Here is an 18,252-nt window from a genome sequence, read left to right as displayed (position 1 = left end):
GCACCACATTTTTTTGCTAATTTACTAGTGGGAATTATGAAAACACAACAATAAAAAATAACAAGGCTAATGAATCGAGAGAATGAAAGCAAAATAGAAGCTAATAAAAGGAAGAATTGAGAACATTATGCTTGTCTAAACCACGGTTATTTTGAAAATTCCTAACAAAACAATGTGAGACCACTAGTGTAACTCGACCAAAAACCCAATTTGCACTACCTGGTCTGTGAAATTGTGACTGGCTTAGCTTGAAGGATCGTGGACTTGCTATGTTCTGTCGTTATCGGCAAAATGGCTGGTAGAAGGTAAGGTTGGAAAGGTAATAATTCTAGAAGATTAACAGCCCGTTACGGACAATGGATTGCTGCTTGAAACTCTGAAGTGCGCTAGTTTATGAACTTGACTGAGACACAGAGGTTACCATGTTTGGCTTATAAACCAAGCCCAATACTCAAAGTGTTTTTTGCACTCCAACCTGTTTGCGGCACAATTGGAAAAGGCAGTAAAAACATATGGAGTTAGGAGGAGCATGACCAGTTCAAACAGGAGACAAAAGCAGCCTAGAAGCATGCTTATCATTAGATTTTTTTATTTATTTTTTTGTATTTTTCGGGGAATAGATTATATAATAACTCATGAAACCATCACATGATTTCACGTTTTTAATGGCTCATTCCAATACAGTAAAGGTGATATAAAACACTCACAGAAAAGCAATGAGAAGTGTCTGCTGTGCCCTTAACAATAACAAGAAGGAATTAATTTGTCAGGCAAGACATTTTTGCAGCGTGTCCTCACTTTCATGAACTTTGCAAGAAAACTTTGATGTGAAAAATCTCCAGGGGTGCCAAAAGCTAGATGTTAATATCTAGGTTCCCGCATGAAATTGATTTTGCCGATCATGGCGGATGACGCCGTTATGAATATACAATAAATCCACACGTTTCCGATATGTATGTCAGCAATGGAGATTAAGTGGCGTTCACCCGATTAAACGACTTGAACATATCGCTGGTGTGTTAATTAATTCTCTTTTAAATATGCTAATACAAATTGCATTTCATTAGACACGACTGCACCACGTCTTCACATTTATTCACGCTTTAATTCTTGCTGACTCGTGCTTATTATTACAGGCATCGCTCATGCAGTTCACATGCTCGTCTTTACGTGTTGTCCTACTTTAGCGTTGTTCCATAGAGAATACGTTTCACCAAAAATATATTAAATGGTCCTGGAAACTGGATTAAAGGGTAAAGTTAAACAAACATCTGTACATTAAGCATTAACATAATAGTTATGACACAAACATGTTATGCCACGCCCTGCCAAGTTCCCTGTCCCTCCTCCTTAGTCCTGGGCCGGCACCCTTCAAAGGCAGCTGGAGACAAGCAACGGGTGTTGAAATGTTGATTATTTAGTTTTTAGAAGCTGATACATGCTTTATTCACGTTTGAATTTAGAAATGCAGTTTTTTCTTGATTTTTTTGCTTACACCTCCTGGTAACTCTAACTCTCATTTCTAGGCCGGTGTCCCCAGCTCCACGCTCGTCTTACCCCCTCCTCTGATTCAAAAAAATAGAATTCTGATAATATACGGTAATAATAATGATCATTTTAACAAATCCTGTCGTGGGGCACTGTAGTCTGTGAACATGTTCCTGAGGTGCCTGGCACATTTGCCTACTTGTACCAGACGGCCGAACATAATGGTCAAGTAAAAACTCAGGTACGCCGTGAGGACAGGGGTCACCGCAAGCCTCCTTGCTCAGCCCCAGCCGCTCCTATCCCTTTTTTGCTATCTCTGACAGTGGGGGCCCATCCCAACACTGTAACCTACTTCCCGTGGTTCCACCGTCTTCCTGGCTAGGGGATCCCTTTGAGATTGAGCGGTCTCGACTTTCACGAGAAGAGAGAGAACTGAGGCTAAGAAACCAGCTTTGCCTGTACTGTGGAGAATCCGGATATTTTCCTCGGACCCTGCCCGACGCCAAACGCTTCAGTTTAGCAAAAGGGGCGATCCTGGTGAGCAAAACCATCATCTCACAACCCAAGCATAACCCCAATCGCCTTTTCCCTTATACCCTTACCCGGGACAAGCAGTCCCTATCCATCAGCGCCTTCCTTAACTCGAGTGATAATGAGAGCCTGTCCTCCCAGGCCATAGAGGGTCATAATTTGGGTTTCATTTTGCATTCCACTAAAACACTAACCCTCAGTGTTTCGGGTAATCACTGTGAACGTATTTGTTTCCTTGCCCTGAATGCTCCTACAGCACTGCTTGTCTTAGGTAGACCCTAGTAAGAAAATTATGAACCCCAGATCTTTTCGGCCTCGGGGTGGATCTTGGGTTGGAATACACCCTGTCATGCGTCCTGTCTGCGCTTTGCCCCATCTCAAACCAGAAGGCCCAAGTATGTGTTTCCCCAGCCTGGGAGGTAGGTGTTGTCACTAGGGCAAGTGACTCTGTTGTAAGACAGGCTTAGCAGGCCGCACCAGACGCAGGAAAATAACCCCCGAACCGGCTGTTTGTTCCCACTGCTCTTTATCCCCAAGTGTTGGATTGGGGTCACTCTAGCGGCTTTGCCTCTCACCCTGGTGAGCGCCGGACTGTAGAATTTCTCAGACGCAGGTTTTCGTGGCTCACTCTTCGAGAGTACGCCTGTGAGTTTGTGGCTTACTCTACCACTGACGTTCAAAATAAGGCTATTGTCCTCTTTGCAGACCTTCTGTAGCCTCTATCTGTCCATGGTCGACCTTGGACCCAGATAGCCTTGGACCTCGTCACTGGCATCCCCTATCCCAGGGTTGTGACACCATCCTTACCTTGTTTGAAAAGTTCTCCAAGGCAGTCAACTTTGTTCCACTTCCCAAGCTTTCCGTCAGCGGCAGCAAATGCGGATCTCCTCACCCTCCATGTGTTTTACAATTCTGTGATCACAATTGCCCCATTAGTTACACATACAGTAGGTTTGTTGCTCCTCTTTAAGGCACATCAACCTCCCCATGCGCTGCCTACAATTCATTACTGGTGACACACAAATGTAAGCAGACTCCCTGATTTGAGTATTGTTCTATAATTGTCATTTCAGGGTAGAGAGAATATCTGAATGAGGAGAAATTCAGCGTACTCTCTGCTTGATGGCGCCGCAAACTCTGTAGTCAGTTGTGCTTTGTATGCTAATATAAACATGCATTTCCTTCTGTAAATGTGGCTTCGGAATGAGGGTATGTGACAACAAGAGTGAAACAGAAATGTTAAGCAATTATAGTACACTTTAATTCATGAACTGCATTTAATGGGCCGTTACACATCAACATAACATGTAGTAACAACAGTTTTATTAAGGACGTGTTACAGAACTCATTACAGAGAAAATAATTTGTGATTTTAGGGGAACTACATTTAGTCAAGGCTAACTAATTTTAGTCAAGGGAAACTAATTATCACGTCCCGCCTCACTCTTCAAGCGTCCTGGGTTTAATTCCAGCTAACAGCCTCCCTGTATGCATGTTCTCTGTGTGGCTAAGTGGGTTTCCTGAGTTTGTGGGAACTATGGTTTCCGACCACATCACAAAACATGCATAAAGTTTGATTGGCAAGTCGGAAAAATAGTCCCTATGAACAAGTGTGTTTGTCTCTGTGTGCCTTTCCATTTGCTGGAAACCAATCCAGGATGTACTTTGCCAACGGTTGGCTGGGATGTGCTCCAGTGCCCCAAGGCCCTAGCAAGGATAACCGGCTTTAAAGTAAATGCATTAATTAATGATTTTAGAAAAATGTTATTAGGGTTTAATGGGAGATAATACCATCATCACTTTCCCACAGAATCCAACCTGTTGAAGAATAAAGCCTAATTTTAAGGTCAGGTGTTCTAGCAGCTAAAATATATTACTGTATATCCTCATGAGTAATACAGAATTTTTTTCCCATTTACTTACCAGTTCCAAAAAGGAGCCTAACAGCATGGCCATTTCTGCACCATACTTTTCTCACTCCAATGATGTCTCAATTTTGTTTTATGACCAGTGCATTTGGTCACATTACTGTGATTGTTCTCCTAAAGAGGGGTTCTAAATGAGCGTAATAGCTTTGCGACTTTATCCTGGATTACAATTATTGAAAGGACAAGTGCAGCAAATTAGGGCGAGGTATGCTAGTACTTTTCTCGGTCCCAAAACTTTGAAATTAGGTTTAGTGAATGCTACATTTGGGAATATTTCTGATATATTTTTGATTAACCTTTGATTTACAATTGTAAAAGAATCTTCTTTTTTAAGATAGAATTTTAACTTACTAAAACTTGAACCACAAGGTCAGGTATAGGATTAGCTTCCAAAGTCCAAACGCTGCCCTTTTTTAAATGTAAAAAGGTTTAATTTTTAGGTATGAAAATGAAGGACTGTGTCACTTTTTTTTTTCTTTTTTTTTTCCATAAATTCGGGAGGTATACTGTATAGACCATAAACAATTATAGATTGTCTTTGTCTGGATCATAACATAAGTTTTTTTTTTTTCAGATTTCAAAACATTTTTATGAATAGCTTCCCTCTGGTTTACAGTCAAAGGGGTCAGTAAAAGATGGAACATCAAACTGTTGGAAAAACAACACATTTCTTGTGATTTTGGTAATCATACAGAGGGCAACAACAGAACACATCCATCCATTATCTGCATCGCTTATCTTCCGTAGGGACGCAGGGGTGCTGGAGCCCATCCTTGCTATCTTCGGGCAGTGGGCAGGGGAACCCCTGAACTGGTTGCCAGCCAGTCGCAGGGCACACAGAGACAGACAACTTGCTCATTAACACCTAGTGACAATTTGGACCGTCCAATTAACCTGACGTGCATGGTTTTGGAATGTGGGAGGATAACCAGATTTTACGGAGGAAACCCACGCAGGCACGGGGAGAACATGCAAAATACACACGGGTAGGCTGCGGTGGCTGGACTTGAACCCTGAACCTCTTCACTGTGTGATAAATGATAAATAAGTGATAAATGATAAAACGTTACATTTAAGTGTCGTCCTACTTAAACATAGATACTTCCTTTAAGTTCAGCAAGAGGAAGAAGGCTGTGAAATGAAAGCATAACGTCAGATTATCTGAAACCCACGCAGGAGAACATGCAAAATCCACACGGGGAGGCTGCGGTGGCTGCACTTAAAGCCTGAACCTCTGCACAGTGGGGCTGCGCACTAACCACCCATCCGCCGTGCTGCCCAACACGATGCAATCAATGTAATATTTGATGCATATCTCTTATATCAGTGTTTTTCAACCCTTTTTGAAACAAGATACACTTTTATTTATAAAAAGGTTCCGAGGCACACCGCCCGTCGAAAATGTTTGAAAATGAAGTTATGTCAAATATTTCACTGTACTACCTCATGAGCAGATAATTAGTATTTAAAAAGAAGAACATAATACTTAAAATAAAAAAGAATGATGTGCTTTATTTATGTTTTAATTTTTCACAGTGCAATCTTAAAACAAATTAAGTTATTAAATTCACTGTGCTGTCTCATGAGCAACATAAAAATTATTTATTAATCTACTGCCACCTACTGATATGGATGACTATTACAGTTTCTCGTCTGAAGAAAGCAAAAATACTGAATAATGGCCTGAGTTTTTGGAAAGATAAAATTGGGCAAATTCCAGCAGCACACTAGACAAGGTCTCACGGCATTTCATTTTTGTTCTCGTGTGTTGTTATTTTTATCTGTTTAGAGCGCCCAAACTATGCAATATTCTTATATCTTGACAACAAGCATTATGTTGCATACTGAAATGTAGCATTGTCCTATTTGGGAGAAAAAAATATATTACTGAAATTTATTGTACGTAATTATTGTCATGGTTCAGCACCTACAGTTCTCCCAATCATCATTAGCCAGTCTCTGCTATATGAATACTCCGGTCTCCCACCCCATGATGTTGGATCGTCATTGTATTCATCTCAAGGTATTCCCTCCCCAAGATGACAAGCTCTTCGTCCCAAGACATTCTTCTCCAGCTATTCTCTTTAAGATGGTCCTAAAATATTCTATTCAAAACTTTCCCCTCCAAGACAACCTCCTCAAGTTTCTCTCACAAGTTTCCCCTCTTTCACTGTCCCGGTTCTACTGTTCCTTCTCACCAGTAAATCTCATATGGTTATTTAATAGATGCCTCCTGTTGGGCTATGATTGCATCCCTGATTTTCAACTTCTTGTGTCCTGAATTTTGGTATGTCCGGCATTACGTGGACAATTACGGAGTTTTGGCAAATAAATAATCTATACCTCAGAACCCAAACCATGGTATTTGTTTTTTTTTTTTACATGACTATAGATTATTGAACTACAGCATTATGTCTCCAGCGTCCAGAAAATACAATACTAGGTCAACAGTTTTGCACAGATTCCAATGTGTTACACAAATTGTCCGTCCGGTGCACTATAACTTTTTCCCCTTCAAATACTTAGCGATTCCATTATGTGACTGCCGTGAGAGTTCAGCACCATTTAAACTATTGTTATTTCACAAGCCAGAGTGATAAATGATGAAACGTTTCATTTAAGTGTCGTCCTACTTAAACATAGATCCTTCCTTTATGTGCAGCAAGAGGAAGAAGGCTGTGAAATGAAAGCATAAAGGGGCAGATTATCTGTGTAATACTGCATTGTGATCCTCTCTAGTGTATGCTCCATTGTTCAAGCATTACACACCAAAACCCGCCGAGTCCCTTACAAGGTGGACTCCTTCGCTTATTTTATAGCTCCACTGAAGCTGGAGGACAGCTAAAATGCCCGCTAAGTGCACCCTGATATCTCATATTTATTTTTATGATCAGGATTCTTCATGGCGCGGAACTGCTTGAAGAAGTGTGTAGAATCAAGAGCAACTTAACTGAATTGAAAGCATCCAGAGACCTTCTTGATGGGACACTAAAATTAATCAAGCATGTAACCCTACACATGAACCCCCGCCACCCGAGCACACACCCATGAGGTTTTATTTGGTACCCATCACAAAATTGTTCTCATCCTGATCGTCAATTTTCCGGTTAAATTGGAAAGATAATACCACATCAGCCAACAATGTTTTATAGTTTGGTGGGCTGAAACTCCCAAAGGGATCTCAAGGCAATCCTAGGCTACATCAGTGTTTGATATTTTTGTAGCTCCATGAAGCTTATCAGTTCAAAAGTGTTGTTTAGTTCCTGTCTGACTGTTGTATCCTTTCGAAAATAACCAATCGTGAACCTTTGCCCTATTTTCTTTTCCTCAATTCAAACACTTTTCAGTTCAATTTTGTGAAAGATGAAAACACACAAACAATGTTGTTATTTCACAATCAAAGACTGTGACATGATGATAAGGTTAAACAGCATCACCAGTTCAATGTTGTCAGTACATTGGAGCATGTTTCTTAAACATTTTGAAAAAGAGTTCAGGTTTTTGTTTGTTGTCGTTTTTATCTTGATAATAAAAGTTAAAATAATTTCTTGAGCATAAGATGGGGCAGTAATATTAGTGGTGATGGGCAATACTCGGAAGTTTAGTTGCGATCCAGTCCAAGTAAATACACAGTATTATTGATCGAGCGATACTGATACCTTTTCCCTGGAAACGTCATGAACCACCGCTCTCACAGTGGCATTCTACTGTGTCAGCGTCTAAGATCAGGTAATTGTGTCATTGTAATCCTGTGCAGTCCTTTGAGACATTTTTGTGATTAAGGGCTATATAAATACATTTGACTTGAGTTGACTTGGAATAACTCTCTTTGAGTTAGTTTACACAGTGATAGACGCAGCGCAAAAGTTGAAGGAACTAAAATTGTTTTTTTAAATAAAATAACTATAAAACTAATGTAAAAAACAAATATAAATATTTATATCACTCCTGTTTCAGAAAAAAAAAAAAAAAAAGCGATGTAACAAAAGTTAAAAAAAAATGTATATGTCAACAATTCAAAAAAAAAATCATTTATTGTACAGTTCTTTTTTAAACAAAGTCATTAAGAAGCCGTTTCCCTTCTGTTACCATAGTGATAACAGATTTACAGGATTTCTTTCAGGAACAGTAACATTTTTACATATCTGGTTGCAGCTTGTTGCTCTCTGCAGTGTGAGCGTCTTTATGGGTTCATTTGTGGTGTTGCCACAGTAGCAGACCACTTAACCACACAACTTACACCTGGCATTACCATTTTCTGTAGAAAAAAAATCCACACCATGCTGTGCTTCCTTTTTGCCGCTGTCATTTTTAGCTTATGGTAAGGGTAGGCAGTCTGATTTGGCAGTGTAAAGCTCTCAGTTGCCCTATGTTCTGAAGCCTGTATGCATTTCATTGCGTATTTATCCTTGATTGCCACGTATAAACAATGTTTACTATGTTCTTATCGAATGACAATAAAAGCAATACTAATTCTAATCAAACACCATCCTCTTTTACTTCATAGCAACTGATTCATTATCAAAGTCCAAAATGTGCATACAAATAAATCAAGGTACCAAAAGAATTGTATAACCAAAGGAACCCTCCTACAAAATGCTCTGTACTTTCACTGTTTTTACTAGCCCTTGTAAGAAATTGTTTTGCTTTCCTTATCAGAACCACCGCTCTCACAGTGGCATTCTACTATGTCAGCGGTTTCCAACTTGATCAATTGTAAGTTTCTAGCACATTTGGGAATAGCTGTGTTCCTGATAGTGGACTTTTTACCAGTGACGTTTAGTCAGAGGGGCAGTTAAGGCTAAATGTATTTAATGATTGTATTTAAGTTGTTTCTCAATTAACTTCAGGTTTAGGGTTTCCTTTCTCAAAAAGGTGGAGTTTTCTCATTATATTATGAAAATCATGTGTATCTTTTTAGATACATCGACTGATGCAACCTAGCCACATCTTCAGTGATGTTACCTGGGGTCACAGGGTGTTTCGGGTCTTTCAAACATCATACACCCTCACCCAGGCGACTCAGCTGGGGTTGATCGGACCCCAACTTATGTCCAGGTCACCTTGAGGCAACATCTGCTGCCTCTGTGACCTCTGTAATGGTCCTTTGCTTGTTGACCCCTGTAATGCCCATGATGTTGTATGTCCTGCAGAGAAACTGGCCAGTGAACCTTCTGCATTCCACCTTGATAGGCTTACATCTTGCTTTCCATCCGTTTCTCCAGGACTCCTCCACTAGCTAGTTTTTTTGCCCTCTTTCTCTCATTGGCATCATCAATACGCTGAGTGTCTGCAGATGGAGAGTGAGGAACACAATTCTTTTGCCTCACCGCAGAGGGCAATAGTGAAACCAAGGATTCTGATTTATCGCACTCCTCAGCCCCAAACAATCAGTAGTGATAGTATTAACAAGCTAATAGCAATTCAAGCCATCTAGTCATGTTTTTCTTGTTGCATTGACTTTTTTTCATTAATGGAGGATTACTTACAGTATCTATTGATGCTTTAATTCAAAAGGAGCAGCACAAAGATTTTATTTAAAATTCAATGTGAGACGGTAAAATATTTTTTTCTGTGCCCAAGTTTATTCATTGTTTTCTTGCTCTGTCAATCAAATGATGAATAAGACAAAGATTTGTTTCTTTGTAAATCTGACTGTGCCTCACCAGACACATACCTCATCACACGTCACTGAGCAGTATCCAACAATATTCAAAGATATTTGAGAACATCAGAAGGTATGTACCAGAGCTTTTCTTGTGAAAAACTTGATGCAGTCCAGCCTCACCTAGCCTCTGTTTCCAGCAGCCTTCAGGTAAATTGAGTTTAAGACCACTGGTCTAAATACTTTACTTGGGCAAATTAACAGTTGGTTGTAAGAGGTGAATTTATTGACTCACCTTTGGTGCTGGCAACTTAATGTCAGGGCCAGGGCAGGAACCTTCCACAACGCTCAATATTTTTTCTGTTTTTCCCCGAAAAAAATCTCACAGTCGAGGCTTCTTGCGAAGAGGAGTATCCAGGTGTGTGTCCCCAAGCCGCAAACTGCTTCACATGATGTTCCCTTCCGATGTTCCGATGTAGGAATCTTTTCGGAAAGCCAGTAACGCGCCAAAGAGGCTTAGCGCTAAAGAGCCGCGAGAAGGTTGAGGCTGCAGCTAAGAGCTCCTAAGTGGATGCTAATGATGGAAGCGTTACTTGGAATCAAACCGCAGATTAAAAGGTCGACAATAACCCGGTCGGGCGCCCGACGCAGGAGACGCCGCACTGAGGAATAACGAGTTTCCTGGGTGCCACGGTATTGGCCCCCCGCGCAACTTTGCCTCTCTTAATTGGCTTTCAACAGAAGCTAATGTTGTTTATTCGCCGGCCAAGTGGGGCGTGTGAAAAGAGGAGAACAAAAACAAAAAACAGACATAAATTGAACAACGGAGTCTTATGCAAACTTTTTCAATGTGCATTTGAAGCTTATTTTAGGGCTTTTTTAAAGCGATATTCCGTTTGATGTTTTTCTTTAATTGCTATCAAACGATTTGTACCATAATTGATGTTTGACAGAACCCTTTTAACAGCCAGGGTCGTCATGGCACCAGTTTCTGACGTATGTTTTGAGCAAGTACAGCCTGGCGGGGTCCATTCCACTCCAGGTCATTTTTTGGGTAGATGTTTGCTTCCCTATGTAAAAAAGATGGAACCGTGGATACCAGTTGCACTGAAAGCCCCCTGATCAGATAAAGCACCTTAATTTTTTTGGTCACGGTAGTTTTTTTCGGTGTAAAGCATCGTCCCACAGTTTTAGAGATGAATCGGACCTCTGCAATGGCAGGAAGCTGCATGTGAAAACAATGATACCATTTTAAATCACTAGTGAAAATCTATTAAATTTTTTGACTGTTACTGCAACTTTTCTTTTCCCGAACCACGCATACACCTCTGTTTCTGCATATTTCCGCCATGGTAAGTTCTCATAATAAACTCGCATTTTATATATATATATATATATATATATATATATATATATATATATATATATATATATATATATATATATATATATATATATATATATATATATATATATACATATAAAACTGCATTTTTATGTTTAGTTACTATTTGAAAATGTTTTAGTGCTCAAGAATGTGTGTTTAATGGCTATTTAGGGTCACTCAGATGCGTTTGGGAGGACGGGAACAGATTAATTCGTTTTTAATTATATGATATGGAGGAAATTCGCTCAAGTAAGGGAGTCATATCTTCACAAGAGATATTTGGTAAGACTGCATCTTGCAGGTAGTATGATAAGAGTATCGCAGACTCAATAGCAGAAATTACTGAGTGAAAGGATACTTCGAAATATCAAATTAATACAGCAAGTAAATACATCATTCAAAAATGTGGATAACCATAAAGTGCATTTATAACAACTAAGTAAATAATGTGATGATCAAAGTAATGATATGATGATGAAATAGTAAAAGTAAAAGTAAGATGACTAAAATTTCAGTGACACATTTTAACAATCTAACAGGTACTGGTGTATATATTCACTCAGTTAGTGTTTAAATTTACTCTTTAGATGTTGGGTGTGAAATTAACTCTGTTTTTTCTACCATGTGGCATTTGAGAGAATGGAAAATGTTTCTGTGCATCCTGTTGCGGGTGAGGGTGGGGGATCTGGTAGTGGGGCTGCTGGTACGGCGCCACGACGTGCATGAACGGCGCCGGGGCGTAGCCGGCTACTGCCGAGGTATTAATCGGGCTGCCGCTGCCCAGCTCCAAGGGAAGCTTGAACAAACCTGTAGGCGTGCCGGCATGGAATCCCTGCTTATTGACTGACTGTTGTGTCTTTACTAGACCGAAAAAAATAATTTGTGAATAAATTAGTGATTTCACTAAGCAGTGTTTCATTGTCTGTTCAGGCTCGACTTGACAAAATGAAATATTCTCAGATTGTGTTGGCCTATAAATTGTCTTAAAAAAAATTGGGGTACACTGAAATGTGTTGTATTTGGCAGAGACGATACAAACGTGGACAAAAAGGCATCAAGTTGACAGTTTTAATGGGGAGAAGGGAAGTAACAAAAGGCACTTCACAGAGAAAGGAATGACAAGTTACAAAATCACAGTCCATTATGGTCCAAAAATGTAACGCTGGATAAATACAAAGTCTTACTGAGCATAGAAAGGGCATCACAGATTTAATGGAGCAGTGCCCCCGGGTAAAAACTTCCTACGATCCGACGCTGTGAATCTGTTTGTGCTATCCTTAAATGCTGCTGATTTAACGAGTGCCAGGTGCTACTAATATGATAATTAGTGCCCACTGGGGAGCATTGGCGTGCTGGTGCCTGACAGAAACAAAATTTCAAAAAAGTCGCCCGGAAGAGCCATTTTGAGATGATGCCACATCTGAAGTGAAGTGAGCAGTGTGAAACTGGCTTTCACTTGAGGAGGCGGCGGATTGTGCATGGCGCAGCAGCTTGTTTTTCATTCTGTACAAGAGAAGCAAGGAGATGGAGTACACTATACCAAACTTGAATCGATGAGACATTTTATCAAAAGTTTGTATGTCTCTTTGCTTCCATGATTTTGTGAGCTAACACTACAGTGTTAACTTTTATTGTAATATTGAACTGTGTCACTGCAGACTTAGTTGTTATCAGTTTATAGTTTTCAGCTATAACATTTTTATTTTTCTACTTATTTATACATCCTTCACTTACTTGGTCTTAATTAATGCATTTAATGACTTCTCATATATTTAGTGTAATTATCATAATAAATTAGCCTCTTTACATATGAATTCGTGTATTTGTTATACAGTCTCTACATTGTTTCAAATAGTGTTTTTAATTTGCAGTTTTATCAGCACCTGCCAGACCCAGTCTGGACAAGGAGCTGGTTTGAAGCACAGATTTTTACAATAAACCACTTGTGTTTTATTTTTCTCATAGCTCGCCCTCTTGGTATATAGTATAAGTGATTGTGTGCAATTTTGCTTGTGCATTTTGTGAAACAACACAGTCTGGTTCTGGCTCAAATGCCCATAATATATACTGTTGATTGATAGTGTATTTGTAATAAAAATCTCAACTGAACAGCTTATTTTCAACATTAGCTATACTCGTCTCACAACCTTGATGTTAAACGAACACACCCAGGAATACTATAGTTGAGAAGTTTTAATTTGTAACCACGTATAATGTATATGACATTTAATCCGTTTGTCCCCGGATTCGATTGGCCAGTGCAAAGCTATCTGCGAGGAGAATTTATTTTTTTATGTTATTGTTTTATTTTGGCAGATATACAAGTGTGATTCGTCAATTGCATTAGTCTGCTCCTACTGGTGCAGCATCATGCTCATAATTTCCCTCCTTTTATTTTCTTGACACAATTCACTGTCCATCCACTAAAAGTTAAAATGCTCCAAAACACTTATCAAAAGGGAGAAACAGACTGTTGACGACAGAAGCTACAAGTTATTTCTTTTTTATCATACCCAGCCACTTTACTCAAAGTACTAAAATGGGATGAACTTGCTTGTATTATTTGCATCTCGCAGCAGTTTTACTTCATTTGATGCACTTTTATGTCCGATAGGAATTTTTTTTACGGCTCTTAAATGCATTTTCTTGTTTTATGAGAAGTATTTAAAATTAGCAACTATACAGATATGTTAACATTCTGTAGCTGAGGACCATATGTTCACTTACATAATGTTAAAATTCAAGTGTTAAACTACCACTAGTTATAGGGTTTACCTATTAAAAAGGTAAAACACCCAACCATACACATGTAAATATGTTATATTTATTATCATCTCTTTTATGAATATTGGAAAAAAAATCCTGATTAGTCCCAAAACGGGGTAATTTATAGCCCCAAAATTTGCCCATGAAATTTTTTTTATCAAAAATCTTGACATTGTTTTAAACAAACACCAAAGATTTCTAAAGTAATTTCAAACCAAAACAAATAGGTCTCGTGTTATTATCAAAACTGGGCTCATTTTGTTTTCTAGTCAAAATTAGAATAGAATATACCTTTATTATCATTTTTACAAAATGGGTTGAACATATTGTGAAAACGAAATTGGACGTGGCACTCCAGGTTCACATTACACAACTGTAAAGATAAAAAACAATTAAAAAAGATTAGAAATATAATTTACACAATATTTACACAAGAAAGTGTGGGCATGTAGAGGCAAAATATATTTACATTGGGTGTATATATATATATATATATAAAATGTTACAGCTGTTGCTCTTTCAGTATTTCAGCCAAGAGTTACACATTTTCAGGTTGCGCCCAAATTTTAAGTTTGGTTTATCTGTAAAAATATCCAGCTTATTTCAAGCCAAAATACATTCACATCTAAGTGACCTGACCATGAACACAATTAGAAGGAGATCATCATGGACTTCAACAACGAATGTGTGGTAAGGCTCCACACATTCAGGTTTCCTGGAGTTTAAAACGTTGATGATCTTTCCTGGACAGCCAACACCACAGCTGTCATAAAAAAAAGACCAAGTAGTGTCTTCACTTCATGAGAGTCCTCAGGAGGAACAACCTAGACAGGAAGCCTCTGCCGGTCTTCTAACACTCATCCATGGAGAGCCTGCTAAGCTACTGCTCTTCCACATGGTACGGGAGCTGCACTGAAGCGGACAGAGGGAGGCTGCAGAGGACAGTGAAAGCAGCTCAGCGCATCATTGTCTGCCCTCTCCCTTCCCTGATAGATATATGCTCCACTCTGTGCTTCAGCACAGCCGAAAACATCATCAAGTACAGGCCACATCTAGGTGTCCAGTTGTTTGACCTGCTGCCATCGGGAAGATGCTGCAGGTCCATCAAAGTAAAAACAAACAGAATAAAGACAGCTTCTTCCTATTACCACCCTGAACTTCCACCTACTGCACAATGTACTGTACAACTGCCACTTTAAATATGACATAGTTACTATATATCATTAATATATAGTCGTTCCTAACTTGTATGTACAGTTTTACATTTTTAATGTTCTACTTGCACTGATAGCCTTCTAATAATTCATTCGTGTATGCATTCATTCATCCATTCATTCATTTATTCATTCATTCATTCATTCATTGAAAACATAGTAGTTAATCCTCAGAATGGCGGAGAAAAGGAAAAAAAGAGGCAAAAAGGAGAGCTCGACGGTGAGGGTATCACTTTTCTTGCGCATTCATTCATTCGTTGGATTCATTTTGGTCCTTAGCGTTGGGGCATTCTCTGCCGCCCTCATGCGGACAGCACAAGAAAGACAACTTGCATCTCGACATCCTCACTCACGCACGCACGCACGCACACTGATGCACACTCGCGTGCACTCTTTTGCACGCACACAAACACGTAACCTCCACCTTCCTTCAACTGTCTTCTTTTACTGCTTGCAAAAATGTGGTCGGTCGGCAGATGTAGAGTTTGTTGCCATGGTGACCTGAGATTTATGTGTTTGTTTGTTTTTTGTTTGTTTGATTGTCTTTTTTTGTTTTTTACATATGTTTGCATATGTTTCAGTGTATTTAATTAGATGGCAATGCATACTTACAGTTTGTTTTTTGTTTGTTTGCTTGTTTAAATTAATGATAAAACAAACACAGGATCAGGGGCATTTTGGGTGACTTGAATGAGACATAAGGTTTGTGGATGTGCAAGTGCTTGATTTCTTTTGTGGGTATGCATTTTAAAACAGCTTTGTGAGCTATTATTTGTGTATTTGTCAGCGAGTTTTTTAATACACATTGTTGTGCTACTGCTTGTATGCCTGAGGGGCTAATTCATACCAACGCCATCAAATGAATTCTAGTTGTACTCCTCATTTAATTTAAAGAATTTACAAGGAAATACGTAAAATATGACGTAAACAATGACTGTAAATTTAGCGCTCTACAGTGTCAAAAGCAATCGATGGAAGCCCCATATTAACGATTTCCAATTTCAAATAGTTTACCTTATTTATCTTTTGTTGTAATGTTGAAACGTCTCACTGCCAGGGTTGGGTAGGGTTACTTTAACTTGATTACTTTCAATTACTTTTGGATTACTCCAATACCAAATATGCTAATAAAAGACAAAAGAAACTAAATATGAATAAAACTACAAAATTTTGTGCAGGCTTGGGGAGTAATGGAATACATGGAACGGCAAAAATGATGTTGGCAAGCTGTTTGGATTTATTTTCATTTTGTTTCTGTCGCATTTTATGTTAGTTTTGCCGGAGATTAAAGAGATCAAAGCCAGGAGAGAAAGCTTACCAAGTGTTGTTGGTCATAATTTTTTCATATTTAGTTGATTTTGTCTTTTATTAGCATATTTGGTATTGGAGTAATCCAAAAGTAATTGAAAGTAATCAAGTTAAAGTAACCCTACCCAACCCTGCTCACTGCATATATTGTCATAATTGTATGAGTTTTTCCAGTTATATCATTTTTATTACTTAAATGATAACATCTCTATTTTAAGTTCATCATTTTTCAGTAAGCAGTGAACCTTTTGATTATCCATATTTTTTAATTTAGTTATTTCCTTATTTGCAATATGCTTTGACATCTAAATATATGCTTTCATTTAAATATTATACTGTTTCTACATTGTTCGAAGTGGTGTTCTGATTTACTGTTGGGAGGGAGGCCTTGGGTCCTATGAAACTACCTGCGGAAATTAGTCTGGACAAAGGACTAGTGTGAAGATAGACTTGGGGAACTTTTCACTACTTTTGTTTAGTTTTTGTAATAGCCTGCTCTTTTGGTATAAAAATGATAGTCAGCCATTTTGATAGCGCCCTTGTAAAACCCCTACCGCTTTGTTCTGTACTCACAAGCCCTGAATATTATGTTTTGTTTGTTTTTAGAGTAATAAACACCACAGTGAAACTGCTTCACTATCAAACCGGATGTTGAAGTAACATACGGTGGAAGAAAAGTCTGTCCTCATTTGCTCTCTATTTATCTAGCTAGCGCTGCTGTGGTCAATGATTTTAGCTACCTAAAGCAAGTCTTGCTGTCCTATTTGGAACTTTTTAACAATGTGTTACAAAACTAAAATAGTTCATCCCCCCGAAAATGACTGCTATATTTTTGAATACATTGAATAAATATATAATATTTTTCCTTATATTTTCCTGAATGATTGCCAATGTATCAGCATTGTCAAAAGCCACTGCCCTTCAATGCTGCCGAATGACACTTAACACCGAAAAACAACGGCGACCAGATGTTGAAGGTCTGAGTGAGATCAGGAGGCTTCTCCTGCTACTGGCAACCATGGAAAACAGTACTTTCTGTTTCATGGGGGAGCAAGCGGCCTGGAGAGGCTGTACTCGCTCATGACACACCACAGGAGGTGGTGCCCTGACAACCCTTGCTATTAAGAGATTCTGTGGAACGTGATTTATTAGTCTAATTTGAAATTCCTAATTGTAAAATGGCCTCTAAAGTTTAGACAAATATCAGTGTTCGTATCGGCACCTCTTATGTTACCCGGTATGGGTAATTTCCCACCCCAAGTGTTAATTTTTGCTGTGTGTTTTTTCTTGATAAATTTGTGAATTTTGTGTGTCCTTATAAGTATTCGTGCTTGTGGCTATCCGGAAAATTAGAAGCCAGGACAACTCAAGGTCTTGACCATGCTGCGATCTCTGTGTAGTGCTCAACCGTTATTCCTTTTCATCCTCCCCCTGGACTCATTCTCATGTTGATTTGTGTGTGTGCTTAAGCACTAGCAATTTGTGTGCTGGTGCCCAAGCTAGCTGCTGCAGCAATTAGCATTAGGCATTGTCCACCATCCGCGTCATTGATCTGCAGTGATCACATGACTTTCCTCCTGCTTGCACACCAGATGGAGGCACCTATGTGCGTGTGTTTGTGTGTGATTGCGCGAGTGTTTGTGTGTGGCGCAGATGGTGGTCTTGGAGGGGATCTCTGGAACATTTAGACACTTGTTGCCGTCTTCTCGGTAGGTGCGAAGCAGCTTGCAGTCGTCCGTCACCAGATCTTCACCAAGGCCAAGTAAACCCAGAAGCACTTGCTTGTGTTCAGTTACATTGCAGCTTTATTATTATTGCCTGATAAAGAAAAATATAATAAACACTTGCCCTCAAGAGGGTCACAGGGTTGGGGGTCTGTATTATACAGACTGTATACCATCCTAGCTGATGCTGGAAAGTAGGCAGAGGTCACCTTGGACTGGTTGCCAAGCAAAAACAGGGGGCAATATAGAAAACACACACACACAACCTAGTTAAAACCAATTGATATTTTTTGTTGTTCCT

At 39.1% G+C, this 18,252-nt stretch overlaps 1 long non-coding RNA gene across 4 annotated transcripts in view; it reads right to left on the bottom strand.

Moving 5' to 3' along the window:
- LOC148361523 (uncharacterized) overlaps positions 1-10,087 on the bottom strand; it is a 61,817-nt gene extending 51,730 nt beyond the window's left edge. For 2 of the 4 annotated variants that reach the window (XR_015851132.1, XR_015851133.1), the window contains exons 1-2: positions 9,848-10,087; positions 2,827-2,931 (exon numbers count right to left, since the gene is read on the bottom strand). This is a non-coding gene — a long non-coding RNA (uncharacterized LOC148361523). The remainder of the gene's footprint in view (positions 1-2,826; positions 2,932-9,847) is intronic. The other 2 variants (XR_015851134.1, XR_015851135.1) reach the window with 2 other exon arrangements.
- Positions 10,088-18,252: the final 8,165 nt, after the last annotated feature.

This window comes from Urocampus carinirostris, chromosome 8, assembly GCF_059441175.1.
Source record: "Urocampus carinirostris isolate Australia breed hairy pipefish chromosome 8, RoL_Ucar_1.0, whole genome shotgun sequence".
Taxonomy (NCBI): domain Eukaryota; kingdom Metazoa; phylum Chordata; class Actinopteri; order Syngnathiformes; family Syngnathidae; genus Urocampus; species Urocampus carinirostris.
The sequence above is the reverse complement of the archived record's forward strand: the minus strand, read 5'-3'. Positions and strand labels throughout refer to the sequence as shown.